At 35.2% G+C, this 19,206-nt stretch overlaps 1 protein-coding gene across 2 annotated transcripts in view; it reads right to left on the bottom strand.

Annotated features, from left to right (window-relative positions):
* The window catches only part of LOC140449818 (dynein axonemal heavy chain 1-like), a 1,063,244-nt gene that overhangs the window by 905,401 nt on the left and 138,637 nt on the right, over window positions 1-19,206 (bottom strand). The gene's annotated exons all lie outside the window — the stretch shown is intronic.

The following is a 19,206-nucleotide window of genomic DNA, read 5'->3' as shown; positions in this document are numbered from 1 at the left end:
ACGCGAGTGTACGCGAGTGCAGTGAGTGTTAGAGGACTTGTAAGTAATTTGACAATACAGACATATCCATTTTGTATATTTCATGTTATATTTGATACATTTTATGCATTTTTCTTTTCTTTTCTACATGTGAATTGTAAAAAAAATTGTTTTCTTAAGTTTTTTAATAAAATCATCTTTTTTTATGAGCCTCAGAGTCTCCAAAGCAGGGGGGATGTCATCAAGTGCCACCAATCACGCACTTCGATGTTCATCGCCCTTCCTTCTGGAACAAATAATTAAATCTAATTGGTCGAGAAATGAAAAAGTTTCATATAAAAGTTAATTATCTTTAAATATGGGACACTTTCGGATCTCGCTCTCAGTCAAAATCTAGTAGTGACTAGTGTGTGTTTTACCCGTGTAGGGTAGCTCCCTAGAGCACTTTGCTCGAAGGGCTCTGTTTCTTTCTAAGACTCTGAAGCTGAGTTTTTTTTCTTCTTAGAAAGAATGTGTTTTATTTCCACCTCTAATAAAACCATAATGGCATTGTCTCCTAAAGACAATGCCACAATAAGAGCGTACCGGCCAACTACGCAATATTACACCATATTGCGCAATAGTTGGACAAATTAATAAACATGGAATTTTGCATCAGTTTTTCCTACGTTTATTAATTACACCGGAGACGATATGACGTCACCGACAAGTCCTAACTTGTTTTTCACGCTAGACACCTTTTTTAAGTTTGGTATTTAGCCATTTTTAATATGAATTACATATTATTTTTGTATTTTAAATATTATCCACTATCTATAAGACGATTTTAATCCAAATTATTAAATATTATTATTAAACAAAAAATTTTACCACGTGTAGGAATCGAACTCGGGACTAGCACCACCGAAGCTAAGCATGCACGTCGCTAATCCACATAGACGTTTAAAATCGACTAACAACAATCTGTATAAAAAAAAAACAAATACGGCATAGGTATCAAAATCTGCGTGTGTATCATCAGCAGGTAATGTACGCAAAAAATTCCGAGATACTTTATATATTATTGTTCTACAATAAATTTCAAGGTAGTCGATATGGATATTTCAAATATATTTTTAACTTTAAATGTGTTGGTGAAAATACCATTTGAATGCTTGCAACGTCCAAACGGCTCAACATATAACAATGTGTAAGGTATCGATGAAAAGGGGAGGGGGTAATGAATACTTTAACACAAAAAACAAACGCAAAAAGACAATGCCATAAGGACACTAAGCTTGCAACGTCCAAACGGCTCAACGTATAACAACGTGTGAGGTATCGATGAAAAGGGGAGATTCCAAGAACTCAACTTCCCACATGTGTCTAGTTTCTATTTTCCAGGTACCAAATGTTGAAGAAACACAAAGGGCCTTATATTAAAAGCTTTATATCACAATACTACTGCACAAATGTATAGTTGGTTGCCTAACTATAACCACATAATTTTCTCTCCACACTTCATCTTATATACATAATTTTAAAACAACAACATTGATGGTTGATACTGTTATATTAATTTATTTCACTTTAACAATTTTAAATAACGTTGGCTTTCGTCTTAAGTAGACACATACAGTTATATTGACTGTTCTGTTACGACTTCCGTTCTAACTTGTCAACATTGTCATTTCAATCAGTTGCTTCCATAAAGTCCTCGTAGACACACCGTCTCAGGACTTGCAACTTCAACGTGGAGTCATATGTCGCCATGTAACCTAATCCAACGGTAACTTTAACATCATAAGTATTTATAAGATATACTATTGAACAAATGTAACTAATTATTTGTTAACGGGTTTTTACCCATATATTTAGTGGCTACATTCATGTACTCCTAGACACCGATGATGGAATGATGTATTCCGAAAACGTTCTGTCTAACACAGCCCGTTTGGGTTTTTAAATATATACCTTTTACAAAGGATTTTAATAAATTTTTTAATATATGGTATACAGCCAAATACAGGAACGTAGATTCCTTGTGGATGTCTAATAATTGTTATAACTTTGGTGTTAATAAATCTTATTTTCAGTATCTAATGTTAATTATACCTATTAAACACACTTTTTACCGTAACAACTAAAGTTACAAATAACTGGGATTGAAATATAAAGAGCGAGTTTATCGGTCTTATATGACGCCACCTTGTTGCTACCGTTCCGCAAATTCCACCTTGTGGTTCTAGGGTTAATAAAGGAAATACCATCAGAAGATTAAAAAAACTGGTTTTGGCGAATGTTTTAAGTCCAAGGGGTCGACGACGCTTAGGCATTCCTACGAGTTTTTTTTTTGGGTTTTTGGCAGATAAGAAAGTAATTAGTGCCGACAAGAAACAAAATATCAAAATAAAAGCCACAAAATTTTATTGCAAAAATCCAGATCCAGCCTTAAAATAAATTAGATTAAAGTTAAGATTAGAATTAAATTAAAATAATAAATAATAATTGTTATCGTAATAAAAAAGTTTAAATAATATAGGAAAATGAATAGAAGTGACAAAAGAACAGGAAGCGAAATAGACAGAGATGAAAAAACAAAACGCATAAAAAGAGTCTGGGATGAATATTTTAGAAGTAAATTTACAAAGCCTTCTAAAAGTGACACGGAGAGAAAGGAAGAGAAAGAGGATATCATGATTAAAACTGCAATAATGATGCAACAACTAATGGAAAAAAATGAAGAAATGATGAATGAAATAAAGCAAATAAGAAAAGAACAATTGGAAAATTATAAACAACTACAAAAGATAAAGGAGGAAAAAAGAAAATAAAAAAACGCCGTGAAACAATTACTAGGCTGAGTGGAACAACTGGAGAAAACAAGTAAAAAGAAAAGTTTGATTATATCGGGTTTAAACAAAGATACAAATGTTGTTAAAAAACTAAAAGAAATCATGTAAACATTCATATCACAAGAACTGCAGGCGCAAATAAAACTGAGGAACGCAACAAAAATAGGAGAAACAGTCTATGCCGTAAAAACAGAAACTTTCACGGATAAAATTGAGATACGAAATAGAAAAAGTAAGTTGAAGTATTATAAAGATCGCATCTACATTAATAATGATCTGACAGCAAAAGAAAAATGGATATGGGATGAAAAAAAAACAAAAACTAAAAGAAAATACCAAAGAAAAATTGCCACAAAACTAGTAGAAGAAAAACAACCGGGGAGATATGGTACCGAATCGTTAAAGCAAAGGAATACGACCATGGAAAATGGAAAAATAAACACAAAAGAAAGGCAACAATCCAAGAATATAATAAAAATTGGGACTTGGAATGTGAGAGATACTTATAAGCAGTGAGTTTTAAGAAACTTAGACCAAATTATGGAACAATATAGGTACAACAGATATCCTTGCCCTGCAAGAAACGAAACAACTGGGAAATGAGATAATAAAAATAGGAAAGAGCAAACTGTTTAAGAGGTGGTGTCGGAGAAAGTAAACAATGAAGTTGTAAATTTTCAACCAATATCAGACAGAATATGTTACTTGAGAGTAAGAGGAAAGTATAGAAAGATAAGTATTATTAATTTACATGCGCCCACTGAAGATAAAGACTTAGAAACCAAAACAAAGTTCTACGAAAAGCTAAGCATTCTAAAAGGGAATATACAGAAATACGATATAAAGATAATCGTTGGTGAAATGAAATAAACGAGGTAACTGCTTTTTGTTTAAGGATAGAACACAACCATACTCAAGGCCAACAACACCTATAAGACGAGGAGATGCAAGAGTCTGCAATTGTAAAAGATGTCAGGTAAATTATGGCTATCCTTGTAAATCCGATTCGTACTGTAAGAGCTATTCCCGATTCGATCCACAAACTAGATATAGGAATGATAAGATGAGGAGAAAATGTAATTGCAGACAATGTCGCGAAAAATTAGAAAAGATGAATGCGAAAGTCGGAAAAGAGGAAATATATACAAGAATAACAGGGGGATAAAGTTTACATAAGGAATCAAACGAAAACGGGAAAAAGTTAATAGAATTTGCTACAGCGAACAAAATAAAGATAGCTAGCACAAAGTTTGATCACAAAGACATTCAGAAGGTAACATGGACTTCTCCCGATGGAAAAATAAAAAATCAGATAGATCATGTCCCAATTGAAAGCAAACATGATAAGGCAATAATCGATTGCAGTAGTTACATAGGTTACCAACAGTGACCATACACTAATTATAGCAAAACTAAAACAAAAACTACCAATAATGCCCAAACCTGTTAGAAATAGATTAAATTAAATAAAATAGAGAAGCAGGTTGTAAACACAATACAGGAAGAAATAAATAAAAAACTAGATAATTCAGTCTATCTAATAGCTAGACAGAAATGTCTACAAAGGGATTCCCGATCGAATCGAAAGGCATATGAAGAACTCAGAAAAGATGCAAAGAAAATATGCAGAAGGAAAAAGAGAGAAATGTTGAATAGAAAAATACAACAAATTACAGATTATAATAACAGAAGAGAGGCTAGAAAATTTTACAAGGAAATCAAGCAATGCACACAAGGATACATAACAAGATCAACAGTTTGCAAGGACAAAAATGGGGCAATTATCAGCGAGAAAGAGGAAATAATGAAAAGGTGGAAGGAGCATTTTCAAGAGCTGTTAAACCCAGAAAAAGAACAAAACGAAGATGAAGAGATAATTCACCACACAGCAGAACAACTAGTTGAGCAACCAACATTGGAAGAAACGATAAACGTCATAAAACATCTAAAAAATAACAAAGCACCTGGTACAGATGGAATAACTGCAGAACTGATAAAGAATGGTGGACATGCGCTATGGAGGCGTATCCATAAACTAATCGACCGCATATGGACACTAGAAGTCATCCCAGAAGATTGGAAAGTGGGAATCATACTTCCTATGTACAAAGGGGGAGACAAACGACTCTGCAAAAATTATAGGGGCATAACAGTTTTAAATGTCATCTACAAGATATTATCAGGAATTATATATAGCCGCCTGGAATCGTTTTCGGAGGAGATTATTGGTGAATACCAATGTAGCTTCAGACCAAAGAGGTCAACTATAGACCAAATACATATGTTAAGAGGTATACATGAAAAATGTGTTGAATATAACACACCCATTTACAACTTGTATATCGATTTCAAACAGACGTTTGATGGAGTAGATCGACAAAAGATGTTAAAGCAACTATCTATGTTAGGGATACCCAATAAGTTGGTTAAACTTATACGAATGACTCTGGAGGGTTCCAAAGCTATGGTGAGAATAGATAGAGATATGACGCAGGCCTTTGATATTGAAAATGGAGTTAGACAAGGGGATGCCTTATCAACAACACTTTTTAATCTAACTTTAGAAGCTGTTGTTAGAAAACTGGATGTAAACGGCTGTATTAATACAAGAGCTATGCAAATATGCGCATAAGCGGATGATGTTGCCATAATAAGCCGCAACAAAAGGGTATTGAGCGAAAAAGTCATAGAACTGAAACGAGAAGCTGCTACGTTTGGGTCTATATATAAATAAAAGCAAAACAAAATATATGGAGTGCACAAAATCGAATGAACATGAGAATCTGAAGGTAGACAACCATACCTACAAATATGCCTCCACTTTTCCCTACCTAGGCTCAATAATAAATGACAATAACAACATCAGTCAAGAAATACAAGCACGGATTCTTAGCGGTAATAAGTGCTTTTATGCATACAAAGATTTAATGAAAAGTAAGTTACTGAATCGTGAGTCTAAGCTGAGAATCTACAAAACAGTAATTAGACCAGTGGTCACATATGGATGTGAAACGTGGACCCTCTCAACCACTGATGAAAATCAACTGAGAATATTTGAGCGCAAAATACTAAGGAAGATATTTGGGCAAACCCAATGCAGCGATAGTTCGTGGAGAATTAAAATGAACCACGAGCTGGATGAACTAATGCAGAGCGCAGATATTGTCAGATTTGTGAAATCACAAAGACTAAACTGGCTTGGTCACCTAGAAAGAATGCCAGATAATCGAGCTGTAAAAGTAGTCCAGAGATGGAAGCCCGAAGTAAAACAGAACAAGAGGGAGGCCCCGTAAAAGATGGATAGACGACGTAGAGAGGGATCTTAAAACCATGAACATCAGGCAGTGGCGAAGGAAAGTATCCGACAGGCAGAATGAAAGAACATTGTTAAGCAGGCCAAGACTCACAAAGGGTTGTAGCGCCATTAGAAGAAGAATGAAGAATGGTAGACCATACAGACAGCCATGTCGGAAGCAGCAGAAAAGTGTATAGGAAGAGAGCATATAAAAAGACGGCAAGACTGGTTTGATGAAGAATGTAGAAATGTTTTGACAAGAAGAAACAGGCCAAAACTGCAAAGAGATAAAGAAAATACCCGAAATACGATCGAAAACTATGGGGCAAGAAGAAGAGAAATGAAAAGAATTTGCAGAAAAAAGAAAAAAAACAGCTAGAAAAACAATTGAAAAATATAGAAGAAGCCTACATAAATAAAGAGGTAAAGAGTTTCTACCAAGAAGTTAAAAAATCCAGAGAAACTACAAATAATAATCCACAGTATTGCAGAAACAAAGAAGGCTTACTTCTAGGTGAAACAACTTCTAGGAAACAGATGGGAGGAATATTTCGAAGATCTATTAAATACAGAACAACAAGAGAAACTTAAGGGAAATGAGAATTGGCAAGAAGATGAAGAAGGGGCGTGCATGGAACCAACTCTGAATGAAGTCAATGGAATAATAAGAGACCTAAAAAATAACAAAAGTGCAGGAGAAAGTGGTATCTCAGCTAAGATTTTTAAGAAAGGTGGCGAAAGATTGAAGGAAAGGATATTTCACTTGACACTTACAATTTGGCAAAAGGAAGAAATGTCGAAACAATGGAATAGTGCTCTTATTTGTCCTATCTATAAAAAAGGAGACAAAACGGAGTGCGAAAACTATAGAGGTATAACACTCACTTAAGTGTGCTTTGTGAAAAAGCACAATTTTTCTATTGTACTTTTTAGATGAACTGATAATGCTTTCTGATTAGAGAGCAAAACGTCTTCAAATAAATAAATGAAGTAGCTAACTTATTTGTCTTTTTTGACCGAAAAACCCACCACTCTTCGAGTGATCCTTATTTATATTGGATACTCCTGTTTTCGATATATATATATATATATATATATATATATATATATATATATATATATATATATAATGTGTATTCCTGGAAATATTAAAAACAAACAGTAATTATATTCTCAATAATAAATGCTTCTTTTAATTATAAATACTTTTTTTTCCATATTACAGTATTCTCTCTCTATAACGATTCCCTATATAACGATAATTCCTCTATAACGATGAAAATAGTAAACGTTGGTTGGTTTGTCATAAGAACAATGTATTAATTCTTTCTCTATACCGATATCGTTCTCTCTTTATAGCGATAATTTTTTAGCGTTCAATAGTTGATGACAAATGTGTTATTGTGCTTAAAGTTCAGACTACCTGAGTCACGAGTGGCAAGGTAATTGTTCTGCGCTTAAGGAATGCGGCCACCCATTCTACTCTTTCTTATCAGAGAATTAAGTGACTGACGTTTATTGTTCGGGCGGCGTACCTATTGACGACTTTTTATTTCCAGTTTGAGTTGTGTCTTAGTGTGTCAACAGTCAACATGTTTTCGAAAAAGCGTAAAGTGCTCTCGGTGGAGGAAAAGTTATCGATAACTTGAGCAATAGAGAAAGGTGAAAAACAATCGGATGTCGTTCGCCGGACGGGGCTGTCTCAGTCAACTGTGGCTACGATATGGAAGGACAGAAAAGGCTTAAAGCGAAGATGGAGGGCGGTAGCAGGAAAAAGTTGCGGAAACCTCACCACGAAGATTTAGATCGCGCTATGCTTCAGTGGTTCCAGCAGCAGCGTATGAACCATATTCCACTTTGTGGGCCTGTGGTCAGGACAAAAGCTGAGTTTTTTGCAACTGAACTTGGAATTGAGAATTTCAAGGCATCTGAGGGTTGGCTGAGCAAGCGGAAGCTGCGGCACAAGATCAACTACAGGCAAATCAGCGGAGAGGCTCGCGATGTTAACAAAAACATAACGGATGATTGGCTAGAAAACGTGTGGCTGGACTGAAGGCACGATATGCGTCAGATGACATTTTCAATGCGGATGAGACTGGATTTTTTTTTAAAATGACACCAAACAGAACTTTAAAATTTAAATTGGAAAAGTGCGTTGGTGGAAAGCTCTCTAAGGAACGCATTACAGTTTTAGTGGCCGCTAACAAACAGGTTCGGTGAAGCAAAAATTGTTAGTGATAGGGAAGTCGAAAAACTCGCGTTACTTTAAAAACAAAAAATCTACCGGTAACCTATAAAGCAAACAAGAGTGCGTGGATGACCTCGGCAATTTTTGAAGAAGCGATAAAAAAGTGGGATATCGAGTTTAAAGGGAAAAAAAATTCTTTTGCTTGTAGACAATTGTCCTGCTCATCCTGTATTGCGCTACCTTCAAAACATCGAACTCTGTTTTCTGCCAGCAAACACAACGAGTGTCCTTCAGCCCATGGACCAAAGTGTCAAGAGTTTGAAAAGCCATTACAGGAGAAGACTTTTGATGGAATTGGTTGAGAATAATGGAGATCTTAAACTAAACATTCTTGACGCCATCCTAATGATTAGTAAATCCTGGAACGAGGTGACGAGCAATACAATAAAACATTCCTTCAAATACGCAGGATGGCTGGAAGATCAAGGATTGACTGATGATGAAGATGACCTGCCATTAGATGTTTGGGCCAGACAGTTTGAACTTACTATCACCTACGGACCGAAAGAGCTAACAGATTTTGAAGAAGTTGATGAAAATGTAGCTACAACATCTGGACTTTCTGACGAGGACATCCTGCAAGCAGTTCGTGTAGAAGAAGAAGGAAACAATGACTCGGATGTGGAAGCAGAGCCAGAACCAGCTTCGACCCCTCAGCGGGAATTGGAAACGGCAAAAGTACTGCATAGATTCTTCATCCACCAGGAAAACGATATGAGTGCTGTGGAAGATTCAATGCGTCTTCAGGACAAGGTTAGGTCAGTTCTGTGGAAAGGGAAAAGAAGACAGACCAAGGTGACAGATTTTTTTGGTAATGTAGGCTAAATATATTTTACAGTAGCATATTTTTTTTTTATTGTACAGTATACATGTTTTAATTGTACAGTCATTTTTTTATACTGTATTGCTTATATTATTCGTTAATAAATCTATGTGGAATACAATGTTAATTTATTTATATTCGATTTGATAATTTTTTTAAATTAAAATAGGTTATTTAGTACAGTATTATTAATATTACAGTACCGAATTTTGTCTCTCTCTATATAACGATCTCTCCTTATAACAATGGAAATTCCCGGTCCCTTGCATATCCTTATAGAGAGAGAGGACTATATAACAATAGCAGCCTCGTTCTTACATAAAACTACACCAAGAATTGCACGAAAGATTTATTTACTTGAACTCCTCAGAGCAGAGTATTGTTGACCTAACTTTCTCGATAATTATCTCCATTGACGTAAATACAAAAATGTATAGAAATTAACTACTCCCAAGTTGAAAAGTTTTTTAAAAGAAAATTTTAAAGAGCGAGGAAATTTTCCAACGGATGTTGATGTTCAAGTAAAAAGTAGTAAAAAGCACAATGCTCTCTTTAATTACGTTTCAAGGAACAAATAAAATACAGGATGTAAAGAGTGGGAGAGAATTTCTTTTGACGCGAAAATTTAATTATTCTTTAGAGATTTTATGTAAATATAATAACTACATAGTATAAAGGGTGTCTAAAAATTGCTTTCTCGTAACAAAACTAGAAATTTCTGTCTGGTCTCATAATTAAATTGGAAGGTATAATAGTTCCTCCTTTTTCATTTTGTGTGTATGTTAATGTAGAGAAAGATGGCCTTTTTTGATGATTTTTTTGTCACAAAACTTTTGATATATTTCAAATTTTTATTTACATTCGTCTATAAACTTGAAAAGTTTATTGATATACGTCTTGGCGTGTATTTTTGTAACGTTATAAACGTCACATCTTTATCAATTTATATTTAAATAATTATTTTATTTTAATTTCTTTATTAATTCCTTTCTTTCTTTCTTTCTCCCCTTCCTTTTACCCGATCAGGGTCCTCCGATAGGGGCTGCAGGACTTTGACGTTGGTTCGGAGGCTTAAGCTGACTGTTCAGATAGGGCTGTAGTCTGGCGTAGGAAGTGGAACAAGTATGTGTGTGTGAATGAATGGGATCTCCCTAATAAGGAGCTCTCTGTTGAATGAAGGTACCCCCTATAAACGGGCTAGGCCTAGTGAATGGGAAGTATAGAAAGGTGTGAAACGACCACGCTAGAACAGTTCCCGTCACCACATGGCCCTCTGGGGTATCTGGGAATCTTTCCCAGGTATTCGAGAGACTAGGAATGGAAGAACTGTTTAAGCGACCAAGAAGCAGCCTACCCAAGCTAAGGTGTGAGGTAATCGTGCCGATGGCTGTATGACCACAGGGTTTTATGTGGTCGTGAACGATCCCCCTGGGGAACCAGGCAAACCCCACTGTATAAAGCCTTCCCCTGGTAATGCGGGGCTCTGCCAGGGGCGACCAAGCTTTCCCTAGCTACTCGTGGGAACAACATGAATACGCAAAACAAAAAACCAAAACGAAATTCCGAGGTTGGACCAAACCGTTCACCTCAGTCTGAAGCCGCAGATAAGGATGGACAGCAATGTTCACCTCCAATCTCGGCCCAACCGGAGGCTGGACCAAAACGTTCACCTCAGTCTGAAGCCGGAGCTAAGGATGAACAGCAATGTTCACCTCAAGCTTCGGCCCAAGCGGAGGATGGACAAGGACCACCTTGGGAAAACCGGCCAAAAAGCCACAGAATTAGCGGTGCCGAGGCAAAAAGAAGGAAGAAGGCCAGAGAGGCGATGGGAAAAGCACCCACGGGAGCAGCTCATCCCTCTCCAGCCCCTCCCAAAATAAAGGTGAAGATGCCCACATCGAAGGCTGACAACGGTTCCACCTCCAAAAGTGGACAGGAACCAACAGCCCCCGCTGTGAAGCGCCTTCGCCCAAGTACCTCCACAGAGGGCACGCCGAGAAAGCATAAGAAGTCACGCGGTGGTGGAAACACCGCTGCGCCTTTCCAAAGCTTCGCGGAAGCTACCTTAAGACATCTCAAGGTTGCTATTATAGATAAAGTAAACCCGTATGGAAAGGTCACCGCCGACCACTATTCATTTGGTATTGTTAAGTGGACAAATACGGATATAGAAAATCTTTAGCGAAAAGTACGAACACACCTCACAAAGGCACAAAAACACCATCCTCGAAGTGAAGTAGAAAGAACGACATTACCGCGGTATTTAGGAGGAGGACTTATGGATATAAGTGAGCAACTAGAAAAACACATTACTAATTTAAGAACTTATTTTCAGGTGCAGGCTGAGACATCTACTTTACATCAAGCGATTTGTGCAGTAGATGATATAACACCGATCAAACTGAGGGAACCAGAAATGCGCATAAACCATCTTACTAAGAACGAAAAAATGCGCACCTGGATGGGTGAACCTCTTCACGGGCGACATCCTAATGAGGTCAGTCAAGACCACGTCGACAATAAAACGTAGAACTATTGGCTGACATCAGGAAAGTTGATCTCTGAAACGGAGGGTTCATTACTCGCCATTCAGGATCAGGTTATACCAAGACCCTCAGGTCCAAAATGTCAAATGCCGATATAGATGTCACGCTCAAGAAACCATCCAACACCTTACCGGGGGCTGCCAGGCATTTGCTGCAACTGAATATAAAGAACGGCACGACTCAGTAGGAAAGATCCTTCATCAAGAGATAGCCATCAAACTGGGACTTATCCAAACAAACCATCTACCATATTATCAATATGTTCCTGAAAATATACTTGAGAATGATAACTACAAGCTATACTGGGACCGCACTGTGCTCACAGACCAAACAGTGGCACATAATAGACCAGATCTCATACTAGTTAATAAACTAAAGAGACAAACAACACTAATTAATGTGGAGATACCCAACAACAATAATCTTCGTATTAAATAAAACGAAAATTTCTCTCCAAATACAGGGATCTGGAAATTTAAATACGAAGACAGTGGAGAATGGAAAGTACCTAGACAATACCTATTATTCTCTCTACTACTGGAATAATTCCGAAGAACCTCCTAGAAACATAAGAAAGCTAGGTCTGAATGAACATCTCTACAAGACCATGCAGAAAGCTGTACTTCTCTCATCGTCCAGATGTGTACGAAAATTTTTGGGATGTACTCCAGCATACCAAGTCACCTAGGGCTCGATAACACGGAAAGAGTCCCACCATAGCTCAATCCTTTTGATACCGTAGGTATCAGGGATGAGTGAATTTTCCCCTTAGAGGGAATGTGAGCCGTATGGCTAAATCTGGATGTTTATTGATTACAATATACAAGAAAAAATACATTTTTTACATACATATTAATTTTACATTTGTCACTCAAAAATCAAACAAACATTTACTCATTACCCGTTAAAACCTATTGGTTGAACACGGGAATAGTGTGTGACGACATTTAATTATATATTTTATATTTATATTTAATACTCAGATATTTTTACATATTTTTATATGATGGTACTTTTATATTGATTTAAATGGTTTTTTTAACTTAACCAGTTTTTGTGGATAGCGTACTTGAAATACTTTCTTTATTTTTTTAAATTATTTTTTCAAGATGCTACCTAAACATATAAAGACAGATAAATTATCATACGAAATCATCATTAGGGATGTCTCTGTCCCAAGTACAGTAGAGGAAAAACGAAAGATTTTTAGGGGACTTCTTTCTTAGGAAGCCAGTAACCGTAGTTTTTCAGATATTTAGGCCAATTTATCTTTCGATGTTGATTACCAGCAAGCTTTAGCTTCCTTTTCTGATCTAGTAAGTCTTGTATATAATTATTCAGGTACAAAATCTGATAACAGATTCAAAGCTTTTAGTTCTCGTTTAACTCATTTGTCTGGTAGATCTCCCGTCTACAGCAAACTTTTGTAAATAAAGAAAAATTGAAAAAATCTATCCGCTTTGATTTGTTAAAATTAGAGGCTAATTTGTCTAATATTGTAGACCAATATGTTGCTTCTACTCCTGATAAAGTAAACCTCAATTATTCTTAATATGTAACATCACCTGTTTTCCTTTTTTCCTTTATCAATAGGGTCTTAAAAAAATTTCTGGTAAGGAACCTCTAAATCAATTTCTGGAACAAACTGAAATTTTAAAATTTTTTAGGAACTGCACCGATGAAAATTTATTCATATCCACAGGAGATTTATTTGAAGGTACTGCTTTTACTTGGTGGCATAATAATTTCACAAAAAAAACTCTTTCAATTCATGGTCTGAATTAGTTGCTTCCTTAAAGAAAACTTATTTACCATATAACTATGAAAGAAATTTGTGAGAACAAATACGTTCCACAAAACAGTCTGTTAGTCAACTGGTCTCTGTATATATTTCTTATATGGAGTCTTTAATGCTCCGCTTTTCAAAATCAATTCCTGAATTTGAAAAAGTGGATGAAATCATTAATGGTCTTCTTCCTGAAGATCTGTCAAGGCTGTTGCTTTCCAGGATGTGGAATCAGTTGCAGATCTTACAAAGTATTGTAAGAGATTTGAATCTGCTCTTACTATTTCGTCTCGCAGCAAATTTTCTGTTGAGTTCTTACTTCATCTGCTACATGTTGGAACTGCAACATGAAAAGCCATACTTTTCAAGTGTGCAATAAACCCAAGAGAAAGTTTTGTCATGGTTGTGGATTTAAAAATATCACCACATATGAATGTAGGAGATGTCCAAAAAAATTTCAGGCGGAATCTCGTAAACTAGCAACCCTACAGGAATTTATGTGTGATATTATTTGTAGCAAATTAAATTGTTTACAACTTTATTACTATTACTTTTAATCGTAAAAGTGAAAATATTTTTTTTTCTTGGAGGTATATGACAAGGAGGCCTGTAAGGCTCACTTGCCGGTACACCGATTTTACTCATTTATTTTACAATCATAATTTCCTATACTTAATATTCCTTATCCTACTTATCCTACTTTCTTTTTTTTTTAATTTCTTTTTTATTATTCTTATTAATTTTTTTTAATAAGGATTGATAACTCTCATATACATTTACGCCTAAAGGTCTTTCTAGGCAATTTTACACAAAACACAGACTTGACCACAAAAAAGTAAAGATTACATTAGGAAAACACATAGGTTTACCTATATACTGTTGTAGTACAAAATTAACTTAAAAATAAAATAATTTTTATGGAAAGACCACGGGACTATAAATTTTCAATGTCCTGTATATGATAAATGTGTAAATAAAATAATTTAGCATTAAGAAGTGTTCGAAGAAGAGTGGACTTTTATGGAGATCTAACTTATAAGAACAATTTGTATTGATAAACATTAAAAAATTTAGAAAGAAGCTTATAAGTAATTACACCCGGACGTTTTAATAATAGGTCCTGGAAATTTGGGGCTTAAATAAACAAAGCGTTAGGTGTTATCAGGGATAATAGTTGTTTCAGATAGCAAATTTAAAAAAGCGATTAGTTGGAGAAACTTTTAATGTTTTATTTCGAGATAAGGTTTTGTTCTAGTAAACAAAAAATTACTTTTATTCTGATTGTCTCCTAGAAAGTTGGCAAAAACCAAGCTGTATATTCCTGAATCCTTGGAAATTGGTTCCACGAAGCTCAAGACCAACAGAACTGCAAGAAATTAGGAGAAGCCCATGTTCAACTTTGGACGGAGAAGGCTGGATGATGATGATGATCCTTAAGATAAAATTGATTTCATGCAATCGAGAGAACTATCTTGCAATAAATATCATTTTACAGTTATGTACTTTTAAATGTATAATATATGTCCACGAGTATTTTTATGTTTTAACTAAAAAATATACAAAATATTAAATGTTCCACTTTAAACGGCCCGAAAGATAGTTAGTTACTTTTATAAACAGTTTTTTTTTTTAATTTAGGTGAATTTATTAATTAATGCTTCTCCGAAAAATATACATCGTCGAAATCCGATTTTTTTTATATATTTTCTGTATTGCTTCTAACTACCTAAAGGGATGTGATGAAAAAAAACCAATATACCCTGGATGAAAAAGCAATTTAACAAAATGAATCCAATCACTCGAAGAGGATATCATTGAGTTTTTATAGCCGGAATAAGGCTGGTCAAATATCTAGGAAAACACCTTTTTTCAAACAACGTAAAAATTCCAAGGGGGAAAAAATGTTTGACTAATGATTGGTGAAAAAAGTTAAGCAAATATCATTAGTTCCGAGAGATACTTTTGTATTTTCTAGTTGTTTATTGGTAGGAAATATATATATATATATATATATATATATATATATATATATATATATATATATATATATAGAAAAGAAATTTAATTTTTGCAGATAAGTTAAATAGTAAACCCTTAAATATTGGGGAAATCTGCAAGAAAGACTCTAATGAGTATCAATTGTTTCGCCGAACGTTTTCGCCAAAGAGAATTAATTTGGCTTCTTCAGGGCTGAAAGAGAATAAATTATAATTAGCTACCATATATTATCTATTAAAACAATATTGATCTTACCGTAACTTAGAATTGTAGAGTTAGAATATTAAAAAACTTTGCTAGTAACATAGTGGTGTTTTTTGTTACTATGTGCAAAAAAAGTTTTTTTTTAAGGTTTGAAATGTATGGTAGCTTTGAACTTAACAGGCAAGGGTTTACCCAAGGTTAACCGAAAAAACCAATGTAACTACATTTAAAAGGAGGTAATTCTTTGAATTGTCGGCAATAACTAAATTTTTGATTTTTAGAAAGTTTAAAAGTGAGGTTCTGTTTTAGCCAGAACGCAAGCGCTGACAAATTCAGTAGTTCTTATGAATCTTTATATCGTTAAGGTTCATTGGTAAAAACGAATGAAATTAAATCCCAGTATAGGGAAATATTATTTTGATTTTCTTTATTTAGTTATATTCTATTGTTCATGTATTATTATATCTTATTGAGATGTATCTAAGAAAAGCAAGGGAATGTTATCTTCTTTAGTTAATGAAAATTAATTATAAAGGTAGGTTAGTTGTTAATGGATATATCAGTCAAGTTAGTTATCTGTGATGTTGTATTGTTCTTGGTATCTGATTTAAGTAAGAAGTGGTATATATCGCTTAGATTCTTAATGTCACTCTAAACATTAATGGAGAAACCGTTAAGGAAAATATAAGACATTTCAATGAACTCTCTTTTAGATTTATTGTTCTCACGGTGGAGAATTGTAGTGTTCGTATAGTCCATGAGATGACCAGTGGAATGGACATGTTTGGCTAATGCACAACAGTCAGGGTGAAGTCGAGAATCACTTTTGTGTAGTGTAATACGTGATTTCAATAATTGAGATGTTTGACCGATGTAGGAATTGTTGCAAGAGAGACATGGAATGTTGTAGACAATGATACTGAGCCTATCTATGGGAGTCTTATCTTTTATCTTAGAATAAAGATTATTAATTGTTAGGGCTGATCTACAAGTCACATTAAGTTTAATGTTGTTATTATTATTACCAAAGCTATTTTCAACACTTTTCAGAATCCTTGTTAACCCCGGAGTGATATCTCTGAAATAAGGTAATGAAAAATATTTGTTGATAGGAGTATCCGAGACTGGGTTCCCACTTAAGACATCAGGATCAGCATTGTTAGTCGCGAAGGAAGGTGAAATATCTTCGTTATGGATAGTATTAAACAAAATCTTATTCACTAATGGTGTTGGATAAGCGTTTGAAATAAAAAGTTTCTGTAGGATTTGTAGGTTTTTTGTATGAAATGAAGGATCTGATAGTTTTATTACTCTATTTTTCATCTGTTTGATTAAGTTGACTTTGGTAGAATTATTATGGTATGAGTGGTAGTTAAGGTATCTACCAGAATGGGTCGGTTTTTGATACCAATCTATTTTAATGTTGTTGTTTTCCCTGATCATCCTTATGTCGGGAAAGGGGACGGACCAATTGCCATCTTGCCTCTCTATAGTGAACTGGATGTAGGGGTCATAACCATTATTGGTTTTAATGGTTATGACCCCTACAGTTAGAAAAGGAGCATATTAACTTGGGAAAGGATCACTACAGGAGCAATGCGACCAATTTGTGGCAATAATGCCACAAATTATTGCCACAAATTGGTCGCATTGTTCCTGTAGTGATCCTTTCCCAAGTTAATATGCTCCCTTTCTAACTTGGCTGCACCGTACTGAAGACGACCAATAGTCAGAAATACGTATATACGGTTGCCTTCCATCTTATACAAATATTTTATTATATTTTTTTTGCTTTGTAGCGAGCTATGCCGATACCTGTTACCTTTATTTTACTATTAACTCGCATTAACCTTTTTCTTATATACATATAGTAAAACAATATTAGAAATTCCCGAAACAGGTCGATTTTAAATTTCAATTTACTATTTTTTCAAATTATAATTTAATATACAGGGTGAACCAGCTTAGTATGATGACGTCATCATCTTTTTTTAATGGAACCCCCTTCTTTTCCTTTTTTCCTCAATTTATAAACAAAAATGTATAACACGTTGCTTCAAAATGGGTAGCAAAAAATGCACGTGCGTCCATCATAACGCACAAATTCGTTATTAGCTAAATAAACTCAATTATTACAAATTTGGGAAACAGTTCGATTTTTGATTTTAATTTACTATTTGTTTTAATTATAATCTAATATACAGGGTGAACCACCTTCGTATGACGACGTCATCGCCATTTTTTTAATGAAATCCCCATTTTCTTTTATAGATTTTCCTTTGCTGAGGTTATTCCAAAAATGCATAACACGTTGCTTCAAATTGGTACAGAGTGGCAAAAATGTTAGAAAGTATTCTCAAATGTTTTTAAACAGGTAAAATACCGTCCTTATACAGTACGTTATATCCATGAATTGGCTGAAGACGACTTTAACCGAAGAACTGAATTGTGCGGGTATATTCTAAACCAACCCAACAATTTCATTAATAACGTTTTATTTTCGGACGAGGTAAAGTTTTATTCAAACAGTCATTGTCGTACGCTGTAGGGTACTACAAGTTCTCTGGGGTCTCTTCACGCTCTACGACCGCCGCTTTTGAGAAGAATCTTAAATTCTTTGGTTCCATCCTCGTGTTTGTGGAGTTAAACGGGATTGGATTTGGATTTAAATGTATATGTTAGTATTCTGTTGCGTGGTATATGCCTCGAGTTCCACAGAGATACCGGCCTTCTCACTTCCTGTGTAGCCGCGTTCCCTCTCCTCGAGAGAGGCACAAGAATGCCGGCAGTTTCGACTCTTCCTACTCTCCGTCGCTTCGTGTAAACCTTTCGCGTAAACAGTATTTTTTGATCCTGTAAGGACGGTTACTATTTACATTAAAGTTTCTGGTGACGAAGGGTTATAGCTTGAACACTGATCGGAAAAGCAATTATAAGCCTAATTGTGGCCTTTATTCGCTCTTTATCGTTAAAGGTCCCAAAAAACGCTTTGGTCAGTTCGACACAGTTTAAAATAGTTCTAAGATCACTGTCTTTTCTATTTTAAAAGGCCGTGTCTTACTGGCAGGGAGCGTTCGTAGTCAACACGCCGGTTCTTCTGCTTCAAAGGTTTATCTTCTAAAATGGATGAAGTCTTCTTTTATTCGACGTCTTCCACGATATTAGGTTACTGGATTAATAATAAAACTCAAAGTAGTGTGGTAGTGACACCAGGCCAACAGGGTCTAGCGGAACTAGTAGTATCTGACGACTAGATCCCGATCGGAAGATGTGCTACTTTTTTATACACTTAGTGTTTGAGAATTCGCAACAATCTTCTGCCGTGAGGCCAATGACAAAGCAGTTAATAACGAGCTTTGTGATTGGCCGGCCAAAGTGACAATCTGTGTCGTGATTGGTCACTTTGGCGACATCATGTTAACCAATAAAACACCCTTCTTGGTCTGATGAAAATCCACACTGAATGCAAGTGTTCCATACGCAAAAACCACAA

This window comes from Diabrotica undecimpunctata, chromosome 9 (assembly GCF_040954645.1).
Source record: "Diabrotica undecimpunctata isolate CICGRU chromosome 9, icDiaUnde3, whole genome shotgun sequence".
Lineage (NCBI taxonomy): Eukaryota > Metazoa > Arthropoda > Insecta > Coleoptera > Chrysomelidae > Diabrotica > Diabrotica undecimpunctata.
The sequence above is the reverse complement of the archived record's forward strand: the minus strand, read 5'-3'. Positions and strand labels throughout refer to the sequence as shown.